This window comes from Sciurus vulgaris, assembly GCF_902686455.1.
Source record: "Sciurus vulgaris genome assembly, chromosome: 6".
NCBI lineage: Eukaryota > Metazoa > Chordata > Mammalia > Rodentia > Sciuridae > Sciurus > Sciurus vulgaris.
This window is the reverse complement of record NC_136466.1, coordinates 15910087-15922933: the sequence shown is the minus strand read 5'-3', so window position 1 is coordinate 15922933 and position 12847 is coordinate 15910087. Positions and strand designations below refer to the sequence as shown.

At 34.4% G+C, this 12847-nt stretch overlaps 1 long non-coding RNA gene across 1 annotated transcript in view; it reads left to right on the top strand.

Annotated features, from left to right (window-relative positions):
- Positions 1-12847, top strand: part of LOC306664842 — a 467505-nt gene that overhangs the window by 144495 nt on the left and 310163 nt on the right. The window contains exon 2 of the long non-coding RNA XR_013764812.1: positions 4358-4424. This is a non-coding gene — a long non-coding RNA (uncharacterized lncRNA). The remainder of the gene's footprint in view (positions 1-4357; positions 4425-12847) is intronic.

Below are 12847 nucleotides of genomic sequence, written 5' to 3'. Positions count from 1 at the left end.
TGTTCTTCTGTTTGACTCTTTTGGTTCAAATCTTGGCTCTTATCCTGCACCACCTGGCTCTCTTAGCTTTAGCAATTTGCTCAATATTCTAAGTGTCAGTTTCTTTGCCATTAATTGGTGATAATAGCAATGATTGTTTGGTATTAGCTGCTGAAAATTTGAATAAAATTATGAAAATAGAGTGTACAACTCAAATTCTGACATCAGTTAAACACTGGATAAATTCTTTTATTATTAAAGACTGAGCTTATTTCTAAGTTTTTTTTGGTGATGGCTTCACTTATTCTCAAGCAGTGGACTAAAATATGACTATACTCTTTTGCAGAAAAAAAGTGTTTTGGCCAGCATCCCAGTGTTTTTGGAATGAGCATCAAGAATTCAGAGTGCTATGACTCTCCTGTGTAGCCCTTGTTTAAGTAGCATTAAAATCATGCTTCAGGGGTGGAATATGTCGATTCATATTCTACCAAATGTGAATCAACCAGTGCTCCAAAATTCCCGGGCCACAGAGGATAGAAACATCGCTCAGGCACGGAAGTGCAACAATAAGTTGGGCAACACGACCCCATCAACATGGAGATGGATGTGGGAGGGTGAGTCTGAGAATGAAGTCTATGGAAAGTAGAAGTGATTGTGGAATAACATCTGAGGAATTAACTCACCCCTGGTGGGCTTTTTCACTTAGGTGAACTGACTTTTTTTTTTTTTTTTCTTCTTATACTAGTTGGAGTTGAAATTTGCATGACATAGAAGTTGAAGCTTCTTAACTGATAGCATTTTGTGCAGGGTTGTTTTGGACCCGTATGAGAGACCTTATAGCAGCACTTAATAAACTGGTTAAAATAAAAAGAAATATAAAATAGCATGACTCTGCGGGCATAGTGACTGACATCTGTAATCCTAGCAACTCAGAAGGCTGAGGCAAGGGAATTGGAAATTGGAGGCTAATCTCAGCAATTTAGCAAGATCCTGTCTCAAAACAAACAAACAATAAATAAAAAGAACTAGGAATGAAGCTCGGTGGTAAAGAACCCTGGGTTCAGTCTCCATGCATTCATGTATGTATGTACTTACATGCTGTATTATGTATTTTAACTGGTACTTTGTCATCATTGTCATGACACCACAGAGATGGAAACCAAATTGAGGCTCATTCAGCACAGCCAGCCCAGGTCAGCAGTGAGAAAGCAGTCTCTGAAGTTGAGGAGAAGGGAAAAGGCTGGACTGCCCCCCTGTAGAATTCTGGTGTCTGAAAACCTTGCAGTTCTCCCTCTCAGTACTTTTCTCCTTGTGGATTTCACATTCCAAGAGACAATATGTGGACTGACCGTCTGCCAAACTGAGGGGGGACCGAGGCAGGGATGATACCCGTGCTTGAGCAAAAGCTCAACAGAGTAACCTTGTGTTCTGGATGGACTTTTTACAAGGTCTTACCAATTCTTCTGGGAAAGAGGTAATATGTTTATATTTAAATAAACAGACATTAACCAAGTCTTTTTTTTTTTTTTTTCTTTTTCATTTTTTGTCTGTTTGTTTTGTTTTACATTATATGACTCAGGAATTGTTTTGCATTTGTGACTAAATTCTTATGGAGATTTCAAAAACTCAGTAACAATACTTGTAAACACCTATTAAAATATCATTAGCTGGACACAGTGGTCTATACCTATAATACCAGCTACTGCTGAAGCTGTGGCGGGAATATCACTTGAACCTAAAAGTTCAGGGTCAACCTGGGCAACTTGGAAAGATTTCATCTCTGGGGATACTGTGGATGGGGGGTGGAACACACACACACACACACACACACACACACACACACACACACATGTATATATATATATATATACATACATGATATTTCTAGGTATAATCACTTCCCATCTTGTTAAAAAAATGGATTTTAAGGGATGTTTTTCCTGTTTTTAAATGAAAAGCTTTGTAAAGACTTAGTATACTTCTTAATCTATGGTGATATATTTATATACAGAGAAGAAATGTTCAGGGAGGTCATCCTAAATCTGAGTAATAGAATTCCATGGCTCGTTTTCACTTTGTAACACCAAAGTTCCATCTTTTCCTTAAAATATCTGTTCAAGACACACACACACACACACACACACACACACAAATATTCATATGAGTTCTATCAACAATTTTAGGATCTGTGTATAGAACAGTTATAGAAGTTATAGAAGTTATTTCGTCCAGTTTTGCTCTGATTAAATATTTTTCCCTTAAAAATACTGAAACTTTAAATTAAAAATGTGCCCTCCAACACTGGTAAACTCAGAAATGGTGGCCTCAAAAGTGATCATACTAGGAATCTGTAAACTAACAGTTTATAATAAAAATGTTCCCAAAGGCTATTGAGGTAGAATAAATATACAGGATGACAGAAAACATTTTCATGGACACACACTCCCCAACCGACACTGAACCTGAACTTTAGTTAGGTAACTCCCTTAGGAGTGCCTCATGGCTCAGCCTTAAACATCTCTTTTCCTGTTAGGACCTAGTCATCTCTTTCTTAACAACTGTTCTAACTGGAGTAAAGTGACATCTCTTTGTGATTTTGATTTACATATCTCTGATGATTACATATCTCTGATGATTAATGATGTTGAACATTGTCCTTTGGGTGTCTTTTTTTGAGTAGACACTGAGTACAGCCTTTATGGAAAATAGTATAGAGTAGAACTCATGATCTCACAGTCTAGTCCCACCCCTGGTTATACAAACAAGGAAGTGAAATCAGCATGTTAAAGGACATCTGCACTCCACTGTTTATTGCATCTATATTCACAATAGCCAAGATTCTGAATCTGTCCTCTAAGAATGAATGAATGGGTAAAGAGAATATGGTGCAAAAGCGTAGCATAATACCAGTCAGTCATAAAAAGGTCAAAGTCCTGTTATCAGCAACAATATGGATGGTCCTGGAAGATTTTGTGATAAATGAAGTCATACACAAAAAGACAAACACCACACAATCTGCCATATATGGAATCTAAAAACTTTGATCTCCTAGAAGTGGAGCATAGAGAACAAGTTATCAGAGGAGAGTAGGGAGAACTGAGGGGTGCGGAGAGGTTGATCAACAGGTGCAAGTTAGTTCAAAAGGAGAGATAACTTTTGTTGTGTTATTGCACAACAGCCTGACCATAATTGACAAAAAAAAATTGCTCATTTAAAATTAACTGAAAAAGGATTCTACCACATGATGAATGTATGAGCTGACAGATATGCTAATTACATTGATTCAATCATTATGCAATGTTCATGTATCAAAACATCCCATTGTACCCCATAAATACATACAATTATTATGTGTCAATTAAAAACAGAATAAAACTTTAGAAAACGAGTTATCTCTTGCTTTCTTCACCACAAACCTTGGAAAAACAACATGTGCGATAGCATCTCTAATTAATTAGTCCCTATAAATATGTTAATGGCTCAGAATTTTGTTTTTCTCATTTTTCTTATTTAAAAAAAAATGTTTCCTGGGAGTATTTGTTTTTCAAATGAGGACTCCTAGAGACTGAAGACAGTATCATAGATTAGACCATGATTGGTAGGACTTTTCAGACCTAGGAGACAGATATACTGTGAAAGGAGGGAATCTATTATATTATATTCTCAGACTGCTCCAAATAACTGCCCTTCTGTTCATAAGTAAGAATGACCCTAACTCAAAGCCATGAGACCTGTTTGATGATGTCACTCAGCATAAGTTCTTTGTAGTTTTTTTTTTTTTTTTTTTTTTCAAAGAAGAAAAGGCAATAAAGGGACAACATAGCATGTGAACAGATGAGTAATATTTCTTTCTCAGGAATTTATGATTTAGATACAGGGTCACTGAGATTTCAAACCTGACACATTAGTAACAGAACAGACAAACGAAATACAAAATGGACATGACAAATTTGATTTATTCCAGGCAGAGATTCACCAACTGAGATACATCTATTGTAGTATGAAATTATAGATGCTACCATCACATGCCGAAGAAGATAAACAATCTTTTATTTACTTTGATTTTCCACGTCTAAATTTAAACTGGAAAAATGCTTCTCATTTATGTGCATATAAAGGCTTAATCCGATGACCAAAATAAAAATAAGTATGAAAAAATGGAGGGTTACTTAAGTAGTACTATTTAACCGCCTTCATGTCTTTCCAATAGATGTGATTCATTGCTTGGTTGTGAGACAAGACACTTGATCATTAGAAGAATATTTATTTATTTGATCTAATGCTTTCTTTTTTTAACCTTATTCCAAGTCCAAGCTACATAAATTAGGTCAGGATTCTAGCTGGTTCCTGTACATGTTAAACCATTTTTCTCCTTCAGGTGCTTTCCCTTGGAGAAATTTCTACACCTTCCTCAAGGAAACAGGAAGACGGCCTTGCTAAAAAAGGTTAGTGAATGAATCAGTGGTTAAATTATCTCCAAATATTTAGTGGGTCTCTAACGTATTAAAGTTCTATGTGATTCTGTTTGACTGCTATTATCAATTTTTGTGACTAATTTTGTTCATCAAAGAAATGGAATCTCTGCTGGCCTGTGACAAATATGTTAAACTTTCATTGTTGACATTTCCACTGGTGGATTAATCAATGTAATAATTGGGATTATTCTTGGGTTTTGCTGAAGGAAATCAAAGTTTGTAAAATGAGGTTTTCTTAAAAAGTCAAAAACTTCTAAAATCACTTATTTAAAATGTTCATTGAGACCCATTTCAATATCCTAAATTATGTGTATGGATATGTGCATATATATATGAGACCAAAATATATTTTGGTTTAGATATTTATAAGAATTCATCAACAATAAAAGCCTCTTCAGTTAACATGTTTTGGTCATGAAATATACCTTGTCTGTATAGTAGCCCTTATAGTACTCATGTCCCTTTGTGATAGAGTGAAATGGGGTTGGCAAAACATATTGTGTCAGTATGATTCTGGTGGTCATAATGATAGGAACCATACCAAATATAATTTAAAAGAAGTACATAGAATTTATTAGCTGGTACAGTGCAGGAAGAAATTAAACCACTAACCCAAAAGAAACCACGGGTCAGCTGCTTGATGCAAGAGACTGATGCAACCAGCAAACCAAGAAATCATTGATTTCTTGCACTAAGATCGGCTCTGTGCAGACGATAATATTGGCAAAGAGTCCATTCTTGTTAGTTTCATAAAAACTGTGTTTATCATATTAATAACTTATGAATTATTGGGGGGACTAGAAAGATAGAAGACAGGTTATCTCTTTCCCAGATATTCAGTTCTGAATTCATGTCTCATCATCCATTTGCATATCTTATCAGGAGCTTTTAACTGGCAGAACTCAAATCCCACTTAGAACCCTAACAGAATGTAAGTCTGGGAGAGCTTTAGCAGTGCACTCAGGTTGAAAGACCTCTGCAGCGAGTAGGGAAAGTTAAAGAATACTGAGTCAGCACATAATATCCTTGATTTTTAAGAAGTGTGCCCAGGATGTCCTGGTTTTATACTTTAGAGATTGAACCATTGAAAAGAGATTGATTTAATGTACTTGCAAGATTGAAAATTCCATAAACAAGGCCTGAGAATGCACCTCTTCTTCATCTAATGTACACTTCAGACTAATCAACTCTGGTCAGTGTAAAGGGTCACCCTGAATAAAGGGTTCATTCTTCTGGGACTTCTGTTAATGGGGCCACAGTTACTGGAAAAGAAGTGTTGACTCAACAATCCCATGGATGGTTGTTTATTTATTTATTTTTTATTTATGTGGTGGATATAAGCGTGCATTTATTACTTATATGCATATATGGCTATGCTTTACATATGTATGTTGAATAACTATTTAGATATTCAGTTATCTAAATTCAGATATACTGAAGTTGATAGTAAAAGTCAAGCAAGTGATACTGTTATAGGAATTTGGAGTTGAGAATGAATATAAAATTCATAAAAGCATACTGCCTCTTCTGTGACATAAAGTTGCCCATTCCACAGGCAAGGATCATATTTTATGTACTAGTGCAATTTGGATATCACAACTGAAATTTCCTAGAGATACAGAATAAGGGAGGAATTTTGGAAAGGGAAACCGCAAATTGTAGTTCACTAACTTAATTGTACTCTTCTAAGTAAGGTATTGTTTGTGAAAGCACTACTTAAATTTTGAAGGTTAATCTGTGGGTGTCATGAAAAAGAAGTTTAGAAGAAAACAGATGCAGATCAGCAAGGAGAACAATGCCACTATTCTAGGGAGATAATCAAATTTTAACTAGCATGGTAGGAGGAACAAGGTAAAAGGAGGGACTCCTGAAGTATGACTGTGATACAATGTTGCTTTCAAATTATAACACTTATTTACTTCACACTGGAAAATGCATAAAACTGCTTTAGCTTCAGATAAAAGTAAAAATAGTCAAAGCAAAGCTTATTTTAATGCAATAACATACTCTATTGCTAGATGTACTTAATAAAAGGGGAAGTTTAAATTTGGAAACCCATCAAGAGTTAGATAATCCTCACTTTCTAAAGCAAAATTATGGAAGTTACATTACTGAGCAGGCGCTGACGCAGCTTCCAATCAGAGAAGGAAGAAAATAGACACCCTAGAGTTGATTACGGAGTTGGTATTCCAAGTCTCTCTTTCTGAGGAAAGCAGGCTGCAAAGACAGGAGGAACATGCCAATTCCTGACTCAAAATATTTTACCTGGTGTCAGAAGGAAGACTTGAAAGGCTCACAGTCAGTTTGGGACAATGTCTAAGCTAATTAGATAGGAAAAACATGGAAGTAAATACCATGTGCTAACAAATTTGGCCACCACCCACCCCTATTTTTTGCTTTCTGTTTCTGCAGATGAGTAGACTCATTTCAAGGGTTTTTTTTTTTTTTTTTTTCTCATTTAAGTCCTCAACATATTTTCTCTCCTCTTGATCCCTGCCCTGCACCATCCTGATGGTTGTGTGTCTTTTATTAGAGAACTTCGTGAGCAAAACCAGTGATGACAAGCAGAGAAATAATTCTGCTTTCCTGCTTGGCTACCTAAGGTTTACTTTGCTGATTACAGGAATTAGAATTCAGGATGGTTTTAACAGTCCTTTTAATTGTGTTTCATCTCTCCATGTTTTAAACTAGAGTGTCAGTCTGAAGTAAGAGGATTTGTAGCAGCCCTGTCTCTCTGTGTTCTTAGAAGGATACCCATGAATAATCAATACACAGTAATGAAATGGAACATTTGCTTCTGGGATTTTTCTTTTCGTATTCAAATTTCACTGGGAGGAAAAGCAAGCTTGTCCTTTCTAAGCCTTGTCCATTGGTAAACAGACAGAACAGCATCTTACCTAGCAATTGTCCCCAGTTCATGGGGGTTGAGACTTGGTGTTTTTCTTTGTTTTTTGCAATGTGTTGCTCTTCAAGTTCATTCTGTAGCTATGTGTCTATGTCACCTACATGACTTTCTCTGGCAGTTGTGCCTCATTCCAAGTTGGACAACTTCCGGTTTGTAATTTTAAGAACTTAGAATTTAACTCTCATTTGTGATACTTAAAAGGATATACGGGAAAGTTATATGCTTATTTCTTTCATACTACCCCCATGAGAAAAGATATCTGAGGAATTTCAGTAAGGAAATAATTCTCCTTTATGTTTTGTGTGAATTATTAGTGCTCTAAAGGATAGTCTTCTCATGTGCTTTTTTTAAAAAAATTTTTTTCTTTTAATCATAAATGGACATAATACCTTTATTTTGTTTATTTATTTTTACATGTTGCTGAGAATCTAACCCAGTGCTTCCCACATGCCAGGCAGGCACCCTGCCACTGAGCCACAACCCTATACTTTTTTTTCTCTACTTTGACACCTTCATCAATAGTAAATGGCCCTGTAATCTAAATACTTTTTTATTCTTCCCTCAAAAATAAAAATGAAAAATATAACAGGTATAATCATGGACTTTAATATTAAATGTTATTGAACAATAGAAAGGATAATTCTAATTCCTTTCTTTTCTTCCTTGACTTGTTTCGAAATATAAATTGGAAAAGGCTTAAAGCCTCTAGTTCAATTGGCCTTGCTTATTCTCAGTGTGACCTTGAAATAAATTTATTGTTTTTCATTTATACTTAAGGTCAAATGAAAGATAAGTTAGGATCTATTGCACTGGCTGTAACAACCAATAAAATATTTCACCACAGTCTGGGGAATACCTACGACCTAATCAGAAATGGTGTGAGTGAGACACAACTTCTTAGGTTACCATTCTGTACTACATGTATACCTTTTATAAGAAAATAACTTATATTCTTATCTGTCAGCTAAGGTTCATATGATAGAAAATAATAGAATGATATAACAGTGAGGATTTTTATTATCTGGGCTGTCTGGTAAATTAGAGTATAGCAGCATTTTCATGAATAATACTCATGAAATAAGTTTGTTAAACATAAAAACACTTTCACTACTAAAAGAGCCAGTATACTTTTTTTGCACCTACATCACATACACAAAGATTTTTGGAATCATGTTGTTTAAAATAAATGAGGCAGAATCAATGGCTGGATAACTCCCTCCCAATATTATATTGATATTACTCTGAAGCATATTGATCATTTAATGAATATAATTAATTACCTTCAGAAAAAATTTAACCTTCAAATCATATTTTCAACATAAAATTTACATGCAATACGTTCACCAGTTTGAATAGTATAATGTGATCTTTTAACAAATATATAACATAATGCTGTAATTCCCACCAACAGCATGATAGTTTCATTGCCCCAAGAAGTTCCTATGTGCTCTTTTTATACTGTCAAAGGATAAAATTATGGCACATTTAGTTCTACACTTAATTGGTTTTTAATTGTGATTCATAAATTGGGGCAGCCTCTATACAAACAAAATAGAATGAGCTCTCGCACTGCTCAATGGCAGAACAGTGGGTTTTGTAAGGTGGGAACAAGGAAACAAAAGGATAGGGAAGAGCTAATGAATTCCTGTTAACTTTAGGCTCCTTTTATTTATTTATTTATTTTGCAAGGCTTTAAAATAGAGGGCATTTTTTTTTTTTTTTTTTTGCTGTGCTGGGGATTGAACTCAAAAGCCTTGTGCTCAGAGGTAAGCACTTTACCAACTGAGCTATATCCCCAGCCCAGTTCTTTCTTATTATGTGGACCCAAGTAGACTGGACTCTCTTATTGTCAGAAAAAATATAAAAAACCCTGGTGTGTCTTCAGATGTTTCTACTTCCTTGAAGTTTAATTGTTGGTTACGCAGCAGTTAACAAAAGTGACTGCAATTTGGTTTGGTCTGGTCTGTGTAAGATTCATCCCAAAACAGTGACCTCCCCAAAGTTTTCTGTAAGGACGATCATTATTCTCATTCTTTCCCCTTGGCAATCACTTACCTACTTTCAAGAGTTTTACATTTCATGGAATGTCATATATAAATAGAGCCATATATGTGTAAAAATAGAATCATACATATGTAGACTTTGGTTCCTGGCTTCTTTTAATTAACATAGTGATTGTGAGGTTAGCGTATGTGTTGGAACTTCTTCCTTTCATCTGTTTTTTCCTCTTAGTGTTATTTCATATGTTGTCATTTCAGTACTGAATAAAAATGGGGACAGCGATAGTCATCATTTTAGCTTTGTTCCTAATCTAGGTATGATGCTAGTTGTAAGTTTGGGATGGTCTTCATTAGGCTGAAGAAATTTCCTTATATTACTGTTCACTGACAGTTTTCATCATGAATGGATGTTGAATTTCAGTGACTTTTCTATACCTATTTAGATGATCACAGGACTTTTTCTTTATTATTTTGATATGATGAATTATATTTATTCCAGGAATAAATCCTACTTAACTACAATTTCTTATTCCATGCATTGCTATATTCAGCTTGCTAAAATATTCTGAAGAATTTTTATATCTGTGCTTTTGAAGGATATTTATAATTTCCCTTTCTGAAATATCTCTGATTTTGTTATCAAAGTAATGATGTCCTCCAGCTCTTAAAGTGAAACTAAACAATTACTAGCAGAATTTTTGTGATTCCTTTTTATTTTCATTTTGAACAAATATAGTATAGAAAGATAAGGATTTGTGATCAAATAATATTATTACCAGACTCGTGCAATGATATTTAATTATAATTTAATTTCTTGATAAATTTTTATAGTTTTTGCTTACAAAGAATGTGTCCATTTAATCTCAAGTTGCTGAATCCATTGTCATCCAATTCTTTCATGAACTCTGTAATTATGTTTTTAAATATCTGTAGTATTCATCCCTCTGTCCCTATTTCATTGGTAACTTATTTCTTTTCACTTTTTTCTCTTATGAATGGGTCTAGTTATCCATTTTCTTGACCATTCAGTGAGCTATTTGCTTGCATTGACTTTAATTTCATTGATTTTTTTTTCCTGTAGTCTATTTTGTTTTTATTTAATTTATTTATGCTGATATGTTTTTACAGTCCTTCGTTATCCTTCTAATAATCTTTTTACTTCTCGGATTTAATTTGCTCTTTTGCCAGGATTTACTAATCCCTATGAAGTTCTAAGTTTTTTAAAGTTAGAATCTTACATCATTGATGTAGTATTTCATCTCTTCTAATAGAAGCATTTAATGCTATGCTTTGTCCTCTAGGGACTACTTTTGCTAGACTGAAAATTTGAACACATCATTTTTTGTTCATTTCAATATATTTTCTAAATTTTCTTCTGATTTGCTTTTTCACCTGTGATTTATTTAGTAATTGCTGAATTTTAGATATTTTGATGATTTTCCAAATTTTTTTGTTTTTCTAATTTAACTCCATTTTTGTCAAAGAACTTATTTTCTATGAATTGAGTCTTCTTTAATTTATTAAGATCTGTTTTACAGCCTAGAATGTGATCTATCTTGGTGAATATTCTGTTTCCATGCGAAAAGAAAGTACATTTTGAGATTGACAATAGAGTGTTCATTGAGTTCAGATAGTTAATGGTGTTGGTAAGTTTTTCATATACTTACTGATGGTCTGACTATTTTCCTGTCAATTACCAAAAAAGAGGTGCTGAAATTTCTAGCAGTAATTCCCCCCAAAAATGATTTCACTTTGTATTGTTATGGGGCACAGCTTAAGAACAGACCGATCACCACTGAGAAGTTTTTATTAAGCCGGCCAGCTGACTGTCTCACACAATGCCCCAAAAAATGGCTACTGGGAGAACAGCCCCGACCACAGGGCTGTAGGGGTTCTTGTACCAAAAATTACATTAATCATAAGTGTCTGTTGCTATGATTCAAAATTACACATTAACATCATGAGATCATCAACAGAGGGGGAAGTGGGTCACCTAGGTACTAACTAAAGAATGATTACTAATAACCACACAATTACGTTTACATGGTACATTGGTTAGGAGCAATAGAGATCAACAGAGAACAATTTTTCATTACAAAGGAATTGTCATTTTATATTGTTAAACATGTCACACCAAGTAACTGATGATGGGTACAGAGGTGGGCTGTTCCCATGGGAGAAGCTTATTTCCTACATAACATGGTGTCTCAGAGCAAAATGGAGTCTGTTTAGTCATTTCCCTTAGAGTCTGGCATATAACATTCTCACATAGCCAGATCTGTCAGCCCATCACAGTATATCACAGGTAACAATGGGCCCTCAAGATGTGAATAAGAATTCAATAGGATGTTAATTACAGAAAGGAAATTCTAGAGTAAACTATATATATATTACATATATAAAATAAATGTTAGCTGTATAAAATTACAAAATTTTTACCTAGTTTTAAACTCATGCTATCTTTTAAAAATGTTTTTATTTCTATATAAGGATAATAAGAGATTTAAAAATGGATTGGGGTATTTTTCAAATTTCTTACTTTGTTATTTTCATAGTACTGTTTTAATGCACCTTCTGTGATAGAAGAAAATCTAAATTTTTGTTATGTTGAGGCAATAAGTATCTTGAAATGTCAAAAAGTAATTACAAAAACCAAACCCAAAGAAACTTTCCACAAGATAAGAAGTAGTTGTATAGAAAGAGGGATCTAGGCAATTTGGCAACTTAAAAGAAGAATTAGTTCATGAAATACCTGTAGTTATTCTAAGGACTTGATATTTTATTCTGATGGCAGAAAGAATCACTAAGGGATTTTAGGGAGTGAATAAATGAAAGGCAATATATGGGACTTGTCAAGACTACTTTGACAGCTGGATAGAAGATCAGGGCAGAGAAGCAATTAAGCCTTTCAAAGTACTGTAATTTAACTGAAACCCAATGAAATAATGGTGGGAAGTTGTCTGAACATGGGAATTTTTTTTTTTTTTTTTTTTTTTTTTTTGGTACTGCTTTGCATCCCCCATCCATTTTATTTATTTATCTCTTAAATTTGGAACAGAGTCTCCCTAAGTTTCTGAAGCTGGCTTTAAACTTGTGACGCTCCTGCCTCAGCCTCCCAAGTCACTGGGATTACAGAAGGGCACCACTGTACCCTGTGGGAAAAAACTTCTAAAGCTATTGTACAATACTAACAATTATTGAGCTATGTACTTTGTAGATAATGAAAGATGAAGTTATAATAAATCTATACTTAGTGAAAATTGTACCAAAAATCTAGAAAAGCACGAGAGAACCCTTACTGGAGGACAGCCTGCTTCAATAGGTTTTAAATGCATGATATTGGAGTTACCTATGGAACATTTAGGTAGAATGCAGTGGATAGCTGAAAATAGAGCTTTACAATGGTTTTCTGAATCCCAGAAATGGATGAAGTAGTCCAAAGATGGGGGAGGAGGTTTAAGGATAATAATCAGCATCACAGAATGGGA